The sequence below is a fragment of the Coptis chinensis genome, chromosome 4 (genome assembly GCF_015680905.1).
Source record: "Coptis chinensis isolate HL-2020 chromosome 4, ASM1568090v1, whole genome shotgun sequence".
Taxonomy (NCBI): domain Eukaryota; kingdom Viridiplantae; phylum Streptophyta; class Magnoliopsida; order Ranunculales; family Ranunculaceae; genus Coptis; species Coptis chinensis.
Genome location: NC_141459.1, coordinates 54,281,264 through 54,293,700, shown reverse-complemented (window position 1 = coordinate 54,293,700; position 12,437 = coordinate 54,281,264). Strand labels below are relative to the sequence as shown.

General features: G+C 35.5%; 1 pseudogene across 1 annotated transcript; it reads right to left on the bottom strand.

Moving 5' to 3' along the window:
* Window positions 1-2,617: 2,617 nt before the first annotated feature.
* LOC147504025 (BTB/POZ domain-containing protein At5g41330 pseudogene) lies at window positions 2,618-11,557 on the bottom strand (annotated as a pseudogene). The gene is made up of 3 exons (XR_015220984.1): window positions 10,654-11,557; window positions 2,893-2,982; window positions 2,618-2,687 (listed from the first exon to the last, which is right to left on the bottom strand). The product of XR_015220984.1 is annotated as a BTB/POZ domain-containing protein At5g41330 pseudogene (transcript).
* Between the last annotated feature and the right edge of the window lie 880 nt (window positions 11,558-12,437).

Genomic DNA, 12,437 nt, shown 5'->3' with positions numbered 1-12,437 from the left:
CACCAGCCACCACCGGCTCGAATTCCGGCCACCACCATCTCACTTCCTCATTCCAGTGGTTTTGCCCCTTGCTAAAAACCCTATTACTTTAATGAAAGCTCCAACTCAATTCCTCACATCACATCCCCTCCTTCAAACTGGATCGCGCCTCCTTCAAACTTCCACAGTACTCACACACACTACCATCTAACAATCAACCAAAACAACTACAACATAATTAATATCGATCACCCTTCCTCCACACTGGGTCATCCACCATTAACGACCTCCAAGCTTCGACAACACCCATCTTCAACACTCAATCAACCAAACCAACATCAAATACTTAATCCCCAACACCAACCAACAAAAATAACACAAATTAACAGTTCAAAATAAAATATTAACACCCCCACAGTATCACGGTTCAAAAGTATAGGACAGAGGAGGATGTTTGGGGATCGCGCCTCCATTAACAACCCTGTAAGAGTTTCGACAGTCCTACAATCTAACCAGTTTTAAATACTAACTGAAGAGAATGAGCAGAAAATGAACGGAAACACTGTACTACTGTTAAAGTTATCTCCGTGTATCGACGTGAAATCAAAACTAAAATACTCACTTGTATTAAAAGCTCCACGAATCCCTCATAGTCCGAATCGTTGCACTCCAATTCTCTAGCAAGCGAGCCGCCTCCATTTTATTTTATTTTAACCCAAAAAATCTTATTCTCTCGAAAAATATGAATATATACATAGGTTTGAAACCTAAGCCCAACACAGATTCGGGCCCAGAAATCAGGCCCACGTATCTCAAATCCAATCTAACAAATTTTAAATAAATAAATATTTTAAATACGGGCGTTACAATCTTTGCGTCAGTTATTGTCGTCGGTATGGCCACGACAGAAACCGTTGGATAATCTGTGGGAAAAAGTCAGTTTTTCCTACGTTTTTAGTCCGTGGGAAACTGTTAGTTTTTGCTACGGCTTGTCTCCGTGGGATTTGATGTTTTTGCTACGGCTATAGACCGTGGCAAAGTATTTTTTTTTTCTAAAAAAAAATTATATTTTAATTCTTGGGTCGTTTCTCCTGCAATCAACAAAACCAATCACCTCGCAGAGCTTGAAAAAATTAGGAATAACTGCATAAGAACTTAACAAAATAACAAGTATGAACAATGTTATTTCTCAGTTCATATAATATATTTCGAGTGGATCTTCATGGAAGCCAATTCATTTGTAACAATAAGAACATATCAGATCACAGTATCACACACATCTTAGGTCAGTCCAATTGACTATACCCTTACCTTCAATGCATGTCCTTATAGTATGCTACTTTAGCAATAGCATATATGCAAGACAAAAGAAGAAAACTAATAATGAAACAACACTTGTCAAATATGATGATGGGTAACATTCTGATAAAGACTCGTGGAAAACCACTTGTGAAGGCACTTGCAATTGAGGAAGTGCTGCAAAATGAATACACGGGAAAAAAAAATGAATATCTCCTTGGTACAACAAAAACTAAAATAGCAATACCACCATAAAACAAGGACTAATATACTACAACCAATCAGCTATAGGTTAAATACTCAAGTGATTGAAGTAGTTATAAGCTTCCAGCAAAATCATGCATGGTCTTTGGGTAGGAACTATGGGCATGCAGTAGGTCTAGTATATATACTAACCTTTATGATGTACAAAAAGAGAATAACACTAATAATTATTATGATCATAAGAGTAACAACATTAATAAAGCCGCTCAGATGAGTAAGACCTCCCAAAATGTACCAGGATAACAATTCAACTCTCAGAAAATAAGAAAAATAACCCCACTAATAAACAAAGAGACTCTTAAACTACTTGTATGTCTAGAGAACCCAATTACTTCTACTCGATGTTCAGAAAAACAAAAAACAAAAAACAAAAATTAATATCTTATACTTTCCTTCTACCTCAAACATGTTTTCCTCGAGAAAAGTTGGTCCTGCACAATTTGTGCCATACGAACCATCATACTGTAGAATCCTAAGTTTGCCTTCCTACATATAGGGCTGTCAATGGATCGGTTTGGGTCGGGTTCTGGAAAATCCGAACCCAAACCGATAAGAAAGTTAGGAACCCGAAACCAAACCGAACCAATAAAAAAATTGAGAATCCTAAACCGAACCGAACCGATAAGAAATATTACAAACCGAACCCGAACCGAAAACTATAAAATCAATTAAATCTTAAATTAAATCAATTAATTTCAACCACATAATTGATGAACATATACAAAATTAATCATAAATATTACTAAAATGTCATCTTATCGGTTCGGGTTCATATCGGTTCGGTGGAGGGCAAACCCAAAACCAAACCAATATCTTATCGGTTCGGTTCGGTAGAAAATAAATCAAATTATCCCAACCCAAACCGTTTTTTATCAGTTTGGTTCGGATCGGTTATCGGGTTATCGAAACCCATTGACAGCCCTACCTACACATACAGAAAATAGCCATTCCGAAACCACGATACAACAATTGTGTAGTTTTTATGTATATATAAGTATATATGATTATAAATGACCTTCATCTTTGCCTTAGTCCCATATACAAAACCTCCTCCAACCAAAGGATGGAAACACGTACGCTACATTAGCCTCGTCTTCCGCACTGGGAAACACTTTCACAAGCTCCATATCGGAAACTCCATAAACCTACATGCAGGACAGATGTTGAATTAGATGGATCACCATAGTAAGAAAATATTCGATATACTAATGGCAACAAGTACAGCTAAACATGAGGTTGATTATTCATATCAAATTTTGATGTATGCCTAACAATATTTGTATTCTGATATGAAGAACCACACCATTCCAGGACAAACGAAAGATAAAACAATGAAAATTGTAACTTCACCTCCAAAATCGTGTATATTGGTATGCTTCTGAGAAGTGAACTATGGCGTCGACCATAGGCCAGCAGTATGTGCTGTGATGTAGGAGAGAACTGCAAATACAAAATTTGAAATCATGTCCACACTCAGAGCCAGATAAGTATTATTTCCAATTAATATTAACATAAAAAATTTCAACGCAAAATGGTAAGAAATAAAAATAATGGAAACGAAAAACAATAGTATCAGTATAACATAATAGGACTGGTGCTAAGTGGTGGTCTGGATTAAATCTTGCAAAAGCAATGTGGTGGCTGAGATTTTCTACGTTGCCTCAAGATTTGTATTATTTTAAAGAAATTTAATAAGGAATTAAACACTTAAAAAAGAATTTAATAAGAGTTTGTTTAATTAGGAAGTGATGTCCTACAAAATAGGAGTACATTTAATTAGGACTGAAAACCTAAAATAAAAAAAAAATCCTCAAATATGTTAAAATCTTGCCTTTTTTTTATGCAAAAAAAAAAAAAAACTCCTCAAATAACGTGTTAAAACCTTGCATTTTTTTATGCAACCATACATAGCAATAACTTGAGCCAATTCATGCCATTTAATACCATACACTATAATTATATATTAATTAAAATCATTCGGTACCAAAAAGAAACTTTATCTACCTTATGGTTTCATTAAAAAAAAGAAAAATATGTTCTTTTATTTCTATTACTACCAAGTGAAAATTTTAATTTTAAAGTTGAACTTCATTGATATTACGGTATTCAAATGTATCTTAGCCGAACAGGGTATGAAATGGATTCAAATGGCATGAAGCATAGTCACAAACAACAACTACTATATGCATGTATACTAGGCATAAAGGGTGACAAGGAACATAAACATCGAGTCATGTGAACGCTAACGTTAGGATAATATAAGAACATGTAGGTATAATAACGTTAGGGTGACAAGGAGCATTATTCAATTTTTAATACTTAAAAGAACATAAGAATATGTAGGTATATATATATGACCTTTCATTGCTTGCATGTGGCCTGGTAAAGAAAAAAAAAAGTTGGAAATTAACTCTTTGTCTAATTCTATTGACCGTGGTTAGTTGAGCATCAATGTTTTGATAAAGTAAAATAAATATGTATACTTATCCAAAAAAAAAAAATGTTCCTCATCTATAATCTCATATACCATAACAATTAAGTACAATGGTTAAATGTACAAACAAGAAACAATTAGGAGATCGATTATTTTCAAAAGCTTCGTGACAAAGTCCTACAGAAATGGTAATAGATTCAGCTGAGATTTCCTACGTTGCCTCAAGATTTGTATTGTTTTAAAGAAATTTAATAAGGAATTAAACACTTAAAAAAGAATTTAATAAGAGTTTGTTTAATTAGGAATTGATGTCCTACAAAATAGGAGTACATTTAATTAGGACTGAAAACCTGAAATAATAATAATAATAATAATAAAAACTCCTCAAATATGTTAAAACCTTGCCTCTTTTTTATGCAAAAAACAAAAAAAAAACAAAACTCCTCAAATAACGTGTTAAAACCTTGCCTTTTGTTTATGCAACCGTACACAGCAATAACTTGAGCCAATTCATGTCATTTAATACCATACACTATAATTATATATTAACTAAAATCATTCAGTACCAAAAAGAAACTTCATCTACCTTATTTTTCCATTAAAAAAAAATGGCATATATATATATATATATATATCGGTTTGTCTAGAGTGCCACTCTTATAGTGACACTCTTATCTCACACTCCTCTTGGTCCGTCAGATCTGTTCTTTAGATTATCAGATCTAATTCACTAAAAAATCGCGAAATTTCAAAATTTCACACTATTTCAAAAACAAAAAAACTGAAACCGAAACCCAATTTTCTCTCTCCTATTTCGAAGGTTTTCTCTCTCCTATTCCTATCTCCAATTTTCCCAAATCCAAACCCAACAATTTTCGGTAAATCAAAAATGGAAAATTGAAACCGAAAATTGAAATCAACAATGTGCTCAAGCTGCATCACCAATCAAACGTTCATAAATCAATTCCAACTTCCTCAGCACCAAAATCATTCCTCTCTCTAGCACCGAAACAAAATCAGGTCTTCCCTTAAAAAATATCACGTATATTCAAGCATGCAAATGTTTCTACGGTTTAGCTATGTGGAGTTGGTTTAACTTTAGTTATTAATGTATCAATACTTACATATCCATTCTAAATATGTCTACTACAGGTTCCAGATAAGCTTTTAGAGAGTGCCAAAGCGGCCGTAAGCGTGACTTGGAAGACATGGATGCTGATTAAGAGTGTCAGTAGTGTTTGAAATACATTTGTTTTAGAACTGAGATTCGGAATGTGATCTGCTAAGGGAAATATTAGAAATGACATCAATCCATCTCTCATTGTATGTTTTTGAGTGTTGTTGACCGTTCACGAGAACTTATGTGAATTTGGCATCTCTGTTCTGTTTAAACTCGTTTCTTCTTCTTCTTCTATTGACCACTTCAAGTGGAATAGAGTATCGATTATACTATTTATACGCAGCTAAAAGAATGGATAATTTGAATCTGTTTATCTCCTCATGGTCTTCTTGTCTGTGATCTTGTTGAGTGTACAGGTTTGGTTGAGCATATTAAGTTAAATTATCAATTAAATTTTTTGCTGTTGGTTAAACCATTTTCAGCGATGGCTTTGGTGGTATGGTTTCATAATGTGCTTTTCGAAGCGGCCTGAGATTTAGCTCGGCTTGATCCTTTGCATTTCCGAAGTTCTTAAATCATTGAATAATGCAGTACGTTATTGACAATTTGACGTGAGTAGGATTAAGCGTGTAGTGGGAAAAAAACAACTTTTCCTACTGTTGGAGAAACAGTTTGACTGCAAAATTACACAAAATTTGAAACAGAATAAGTTTGTGGAAATTCGGACTCAATTTCAAATACTCCAGTGAATGCAAATTTTGAATTTGTTTTAGTGGAAGGCAGCCTATTGAGTACTAATGGACAACTCCAATGTAAGTTCAGACTACTATTTCCTAAGGCTGCAAAGTTAGATCCTTTAGTGTCATCATCGCTTGCACTAAAAGCGGTACCATTGCCTAGTTGCCGGTCCTCGAGTCGTCTAATGAACACAATGGAAGAAGTTAAGCTATGCAACTTTTCTAATATTACAAAAGAAAAACAAAATATATCGTGAAAGTCGATTTCTGATTGGCGCCCGACAACAGGAAGAGCTCATATCTTTACAAAGAAAAATAGCAATACATACAGTTTGAAATGAACAGAGTCGGCCTGAATTGCAGAAAAATGATATCCTTCAATTTCTTTGTGAGGGCCGGACGAGTGGACGACAGCGAGACTTCGATATATAAGGGATGATTGTGATGGATTAGACTCCACGAAACACCAAAGCTCGTAGGATGTGTGGCTCGTCTTCTCAATGAGAACCAAGCTCGACCGATGGTTGTTGCTCAATTAACAAGATCAACCATCTAGGAGCTTCGGTTTTGTCGACACCTGATTGTCAAACCATTGCATCCGAAAGTAATGGAGGGCCGGTGCTCAAATCGTAGGAAAATAAACACCAAATAACATGATTCCATTCAAGCACCCCAAGACTTCCGGAAACTTCGATCACGGGAAGTGAAAATGGTCCAGTTTATTCCATAACCATCGAACATTCGATTTTGGCTTATGGACTAATCCTAACCGAGAAACTTCCACTTCCTTCCCATGATCTTCTTCATGGAATCTTCTTCTCATTCTTTTCAACCATATCTCATAATCCATAGGATATGGTGTACCACGAGGCTATCAACATAATCGGCAAAAGCTTTAAGCGAGAGGTGAAATGTCCCCGGCGTTCTTTGAATCAATCTTCTTGACCACGGGCTTCCCTCCATTCGCAGTGCCCCTCGGCCGAATCAAATCTGGAACAGCCCCACTAGTTGTAAAGAAAAGCAAGTAGACCGGGCTCTCTGCATCACGAAGCGGAGCATAGCACCGCCTTCTGGAGGTAGCATAAGTTGAAGAGAAATGAAGATTCATGATTAGGCGATCCCTCTCTTCTAAAATGGCATGCCCCGACCAATAAGAACATAATAAGGATGCCTCACACCGGAACTAACATGGATCACTTCTGCGGGCCGGATGTCTCCATGCGAATTCCAGCCGAGGGGTGCGGTTGACAAACCCAAACGAAATGATGGCCAAACGAATCTTCAAACTAATTAAATACCATTCAAACTTCAATCTTGTCTTTAAACCCAAACGAATTGATGAAGATTTATCAAAATTCAAGTTTTTATGGTATAATGACAATCCAAGTGTCAATTAAAACATTCCAATAGGCAAGCACCATAACCAAAAGTGCACTATAGTAATTACATATCTATCAATTCTATCCACAAAGACAGACATGGAAGCCGCTAATACCGCCACAACAGTGACCTCATTAGGTGTTCCCCGGAAATTTGCTTCCATGTCGATAAACATATCTGAATCGCCTCTTTTCAGTTCCCCTGCTGAACATCTTTAGCTATCATCATTTGCGATCTAAGACCTCACACTTCTCTCGGTTTTCATCAAACAATTTTCTAGCCAACTCCATATCATCATCCTGCTTACTCAAATGGGTAATCATAATATTCCAAGTCACAACATCTTTTTCACCCATTTTATCAAAAAACCTTTTCGCAACATCAGTAAGTCCACAACAAGTATACATATAAAAAGTATAGTATTCTGCAAAAACAATGGTAGCGAAGATGTACCTTTTACATAATCACTCCCATACTCCTTGTCTCAAAGATCCAAAACCATGAGGAGGCCATATCTAGCGTAAGAAACATTTAAAGGGATAAGTTTAGGTCTTTGGAGAGAGGAATGATTTTGGTCTTTGAGGAAGTTGGAATTGATTTATGAGCGTTTGATTGGTGATGCACGGCTTGAGCACATTGTTGATTTCAATTTTTCGGGTTTCAATTTTCCATTTTTGATTTACGAAAATTGTTGGAGTTGGATTTGGGAAAATTGGAGATAGGAATAGGAGAGAAAACCTTGAAATAGGAGAGAAAATTGGGTTTAGGTTTCAGTTTTTGTTTTAAAATAGTGTGAAATTTTGAAATTTAGCGATTTTTAGTGAATTAGATCGATAATCTAAAGAACAGTCGGCCGGACCAAGAGGAGTGTGAGATAAGAGTGTCACTATAAGAGTGGCACTCTTATATATATATATATATATATATATATATATATATATATATATATATATATGTTATTTTATTTCTATTACTACCAAGTGAAAATTTTAATTTTAAAGTTGAACTACAAACATATTTGATATTACGGTAGTCAAATGTATCTCAACCAAGCAGGGTATGAAATGGATTCAAATGACATGAAGCATAGTCACAAACAACAACTAAATATATATGCACGTATACTAGGCATATAGGGTGACAAGGAGCATAAACATTGAGTCATGTGAACGTTAATGTTAAGATAATATAAGAACATGTAAGTATAATAACGTTAGGGTGACAAGGAGCACTATTCAATTTTTAATACTTAAAAGAACATAAGTTGGAAATTAGCTCTTTGCCTAATTCTATTGACCGTGGTTAGTTGACCTTCAATGTTTGGGTAAAGTAAAATAAAGATGTATACTTATCCAAAAAAAAAATGTTCTTCATCTATAATCTCATATACCGTAACAATTAAGTGCAATTAGGAGAACAATTATTTTTAAAAGCTTCGTGAGAAAGTCATGGGCAATTTCTAGTGAAAGAACAATCAACAAATCAGTAATCAGTCCTGACATCTACCAATTAAAAAAAACCAATGGAATATGGGACCAAATATACTGCTTGAGTTATAGCTTTACTTGGCTTTACTTGGGTGTTTGAGGGGACAAAAAACATTGAAGAATAGCAATGACCTATATAAATTATGTTCAGACGGTACCAAACTTCAGCCTATTCTCTATACAATACTAGTTGAGCATGCATACATCCCTAGAGGCCATGTCCGAGCCCAAAAACTAACTTCCGCAAGGCAAATCAAGATAAGCTGAATGTAAAAATAGCCTGAGGAGGTATACAAACTAGCTAGTGGCTAGAGTAGAATGAATTTGATGTAAGAGATATTTCAATGTACCTCTCGAATAAAGTCATTTTTAAAAGAACATAACTACTTCAATCGATTATCAAATTGGTTGTGTCCGAATAAAATAATAAAACTAATTGGACCTGTTATCCCAGAGCGTAACACCGTGTGTTACCTTTTTTCTTTTATATAGGTTCCAAAGTAGCAAGGGCCAAGGACCTACTCGACCACACTCAAATTCCACCAATTCTCCAATTGTAAGAAATCACTCATCTCACTAACCCATCCAATTGCACTTTACAACCCTAAACATTAGAGTAGCACACACTCAATCAAATAGAAGATTCTTTACTTTCCCTATGAACTTATGCACCTCATTATCATTTTGTTTAGAAATTCTCATGTTTCTTTTTCTTTTCCATATTGTGCAAACTATAGCATTTGGTAGATGATCCACTAACCATTTGGCTTAACTTAGTAAGAAAATAGACCCAAAATGATATTCTTTCCCAAAGCCTCCTTAATATTAGTAGTTATAAGCTTTCAGCAAAATCATAGTCTTTGGGTAGGAACTATGGCATGCAATAGGTCTAGTATATAAACTAACTTTTATGATGTAGGTTATCTAACACCTAACAACTTAAAGAGTATGATCTGGTGATTTGAACTTGAGACACCCGAAAAACAAACCAACCCAACGTTCAAACAAAATAAAGTAAACTGGTCACTAAAAATAGAACAAGTAAACAATAATTTATGTCACCATAGTGTCCATTGCATCATGACCCATTTGTCCACATCCAAATATTCATGAGCTACCACACAAACCAGCCAACATATATATACAAAACTTATTACTAAACAATATCAATCTGCCAAGTTTTTAGTCTTATGTGAGCAAGTTTTGTTCTTCATGGCCAAAAGTCATTTTTCTTGTAGTGCCTTCATGTCAAATCTAACCAAGGCAAGAGAAGTAAAATAAGCTTAGGCAATTCTAACCAAGAGAACTTGCTCTAACCAACTGAATAATAGCATAAGCACAGACCAACACAAACTCAGAACAGAATTTACTAATAGGTAAGCATATCTTTATGTTTCTAAAATGTGTGCACTTAGTCAAAACAATATTACGAATGAACAATCTGGAATATTACCCAGTTTCAACCTTTAGTTCTTAAAACATTAACTGGGCTGATTCCAACAAGAAGTTTAATAAACAGAAGGTGGAGAACTTCCAAATAAATCAGATGAACCTCAACATCGCGTCTGAAGTATCATCTCTTTTCCTATGTCTTAAGGTTCACCTAATTCAATATTTAAATATTGAAGCGCTCCCCTTTAAATTCCATTCACTAGTTGCTAGAGCTCACCCCGCAGTGAATTAATTCACTGCTGGAGTTCTTGACTGACAATCCCCTATATTCAATCAAGTAAACTGGGACAGTGGGACCTAGTGCTCTTCAATCTAACTGAAAATCTCAACCAATCTATTTTCCTGTCAGATGCTATGACGATTGAAGATAGTTAGGGATTATAACATAAATAGCATACAACACGACAGTCGAATGTTAGTTATCAATCACTTGCAAGAACAAACTTATAGCATCTTGTGAATACAATTTCAAGAAGAATGCAACACAAAGTTACAACTTACAAGTTACAGTACGCCTTGGATGCACTCTTCCACACCTCAACAGATTGCTGATCTTTTCTTGTAACAACCATCCTATTTCCTCCAAAACCCAAGCACCATGAGAACCTGCAGCCATAAGCAGATTATAACCAGGCACCTATTGCAATTTCATCGCGGGTATCGCATAATCAAGTTCAGCCCCAAATATTTCACCATGGGCAATCTCTGACACCGGGCTAAAACTATCCTGCATATCAAACACCATAATAGTATTGGAATTCCGTCTACCCGATTCAAAACTAGTAAACAAATGATTCCCAGATGAGCCAATGGCCTGAATAGTAGAATCAGACTTAGTCTGATTTTCCCAATTCAAAGTTTGTCTAACAAACCATCTTTTCAAATCAAGTATCTGCAAACCCGTAAAATCAGTAGCACCAGCAACATCTAAACAAGGCGAAATCACTAAAAGCGAATTGACAGCTGTAAAATGAGTCAAAATAGTAGATTTCTTCTTTAATGACCAATCAAAAGAAGTAATCTTACTACCATGTGTAACATGAAGTGAACCAGAATCAGTAGTAGAGATAACAGATGGTGAATCTCCACCATTTAATGGCAAAACCAATGATCTTTCTAGATTAAACACTTCGAATTGCGACGGGTTTGATAACAACAACACGAATAATTCACCTAAACCATAAAACTCAGCTTCATAGATTAAATCTTGAAGATCAATAGTTTTAGCTTTAGATGGGAGATTACTAGTTCTTAATAAATATAATAGAATTGAAAATATTTTTGGGTCTCTATCAATAAAAGGAATAATATTCGAGGATGATGATGAAATTGTGTATAGAAGTGAATTTGAACTAGCTAAGATTAGAGTTTGTTTGGTTGTTTGGTAAAGTTGTCCACCAACATGTCACGCCTCGAGACCCAACACACATCCCGAGGACGCGAAGATGAATCTCGTGGCGGTCGCTATCCTGATTTTATCGAAATTTCGGCAAAATCTTCTTTGTTTAATCGACATTTCGTAAACGAAAAACCTGTCATAACCTGGACATCGCATAAAAAAAATCTTCCAACAACCATTTCCATATAAAACCTACTTTCTAAACAACAGAAAGATATATATACATATCCACAAAATGATTGAGTGTAACTATTACTCCAATACATCGTTTAGTACATCAAAATGACCTAGCTCTCTATATATACAACAAAAGAAACTAGTCTCTCTCTATAAAACCAAAATCACTCGACTCTGTCCCTCGTCAAGCATAAGGGAAACCCCCCAAATCTCCATAACCATCATCCCGAGTGGTAGGGAAAGTCTCCTCCGTAACGGACTCGGCTGAAAGGTTAATGTAGGATGAGCAAAACAACTATGCCCAGTAGAAACGCACATAACCAATAAATAGACTACTTATAGTAAAATATTTAAAACATGCAGGTTTCCATTATAATATCCAAATATCGTGACTATATAGTACATCACTAACTAGCAGAAATTATTTCGACATGCTTCGTTAATATTCAAAATATAGTTTTCACAAACATCATACAACTATTGTGGTCGCTGCATCCTATTAGGATGGTGAGGGTACGACTGATACTCAGCCTCAGTCACATGCAATCTCGGTTCAGTATTTTCCAGTGTGAACCATGCACCGTTGTTTTCCTGATTTTACCGGCAGGGAGCTGAAATGCCGTTGTTGTGTTCGTACACACAAAATCTCCAAAACTTTTAGGGCTCAGGTGGGCCCTGTAACCACGACCCCTATACGGGCTGTCACCTA